Raw genomic sequence first — 1,785 nt, 5'->3', positions numbered from 1 at the left:
TCCTATGCTAATAGGATTATAGAGTTGTATTGAGGTTTTCATATCTGGTGAATTGGAATGACCAGAAATGAAATGGGAACCATGGATGATATCATAATTTTATTTATAAACAAGGTAACAAAATTCCCTTGAGGAAAATACTTAAAAATATTCAAATCACCCCCAGAAACAGTTCAACCCGTCAATCTCTGGGTATGAGCACCGATTACAACTAATCTCTATCAGATCAGCCAAAGGGATACAGTCACAGAGTATGTTCTCGTTTCTCCACGTCTGCATATGGTGCATAGCTACACCCACAGACACTTGTATCCAAACATACATCCAACAACTTGAGTTCCTTCTTCTTTTTTTTTTTTTTTTGCTGAAAGGCGCAGGAGGTGAAGAGGATGAAGGTCAGAGTTCACTGGACCAGCTTACATGTGCTCGGGGTTATTCTGGAGGCATGTGATGAACTCTGTTACAGGTTTTCCTTCATAGCAGATCTGATATACAGCAGTGAAGAGAGGAAATTTCTGAACCATGTTTTTGCTCTTGAGGATGTGATTGAGCTCCGTTTAGGTTTGTGGTCCTTGCAGTTCCTGTCTATTCAGCATCTCATTCTGTAGCTGCTCTATGGACTTTCCAGTGCGTGCAAAGGCTTCACCACCTTTTCTGTTCCTGCCTCCATAACATGTTGTGATCAGATCAGAAACTTTGCAGCTCTCCAGGAAGGTGGCAGATGTTACCGTTGGGGCACAAATTAGTTTGGCAAAGGCGATCATCTCCATCAACCCGAGTCAGATAACAACAGCCTTTGTGTTATCTCCAAACCCAAGACCATCACAGAAACCAGCTCCCACTGCCACAATGTTTTTAAGAGCTCCACAAATCTCCACTGTGTCGGCTTCCTCCACCACCGTGATACGGAAATTTAATGTCTGGAACAATTCCTTCAAGATCTTGCCTTGCTCCTTATTTTTGCTGCCGATTGTTGTCTCACAAAGCTTTCCATGGCAACTTCATTGGCAATGTTGGCACCCATCAACATATTTATGGGGATGTCCAACCTCTTCCGAATGATATCTGATATGAGTCGGAGACCTTCTGGCCCTTCATCCACACCCTTTAAGAGAGAAACCCCAAATGCTCCTTTTTTATATGAGATTATATCTGATCACATAATTTCCCAATGAACTGATGGGGGACAACAAAGATGAAGATATTGGCCTCGGCTGGTGCGTCCTTTAATTCTGGCACTGCCACCACATTGGCAGGCAGCTTGTGTCCAGGAAAGTACTTGACATTTTCATATTCTGTGTTGATGATCTCTGTCAGTTTTTTCCCTCCTATTAATGCTTCAAATACCCACATGTACACCACATTATCAAACTGAGGCAGCTTTGCAGCATTTTTGCCCACTATTTTTGAAATGGCATGGCTTTGTGCTGAGCTGTACTCGGCTGTCACCTTGCACTTTGTAACTCCAGATCGGACTAGTCCTCTAATGCTCCCAGACAGACCGAGACTATACCTATCTTAACCTTGACAAACTCTGGTCACCAAGAATTCCTCTGTTTTGATATACTATGTTCTCCAATGTTCCCTATCATTCTCGGGATTCCGTGGCTTCGGCGCATAACCCTCAAATCAATTGGCCCTTGGGGAAGATCTCCTTCCAATCTGAATAGTGCTTACAGTACCATTTTGTTCCAGAACCCAGTAGTCCTTCAAGTTGTCTGACAGTCTAGCCTGTCACCAGTACCAGCCAAGTAGTACCACCAGCCTACCATGAGTACTTGGACG

General features: G+C 43.5%; 1 pseudogene across 1 annotated transcript; it reads right to left on the bottom strand.

Annotated features, from left to right (window-relative positions):
* Positions 1-340: 340 nt before the first annotated feature.
* On the bottom strand, positions 341-1,410 carry LOC309565567 (glycerol-3-phosphate dehydrogenase [NAD(+)], cytoplasmic-like; annotated as a pseudogene). Its single transcript has one exon. The product of its transcript is annotated as a glycerol-3-phosphate dehydrogenase [NAD(+)], cytoplasmic-like (transcript).
* Between the last annotated feature and the right edge of the window lie 375 nt (positions 1,411-1,785).

The sequence above is a fragment of the Pelophylax lessonae genome (assembly GCF_965119305.1).
Source record: "Pelophylax lessonae genome assembly, chromosome: 1".
Lineage (NCBI taxonomy): Eukaryota > Metazoa > Chordata > Amphibia > Anura > Ranidae > Pelophylax > Pelophylax lessonae.
Note: the sequence above shows the minus strand (reverse complement) of the source record. Positions and strands in the feature narration are given on the sequence as shown.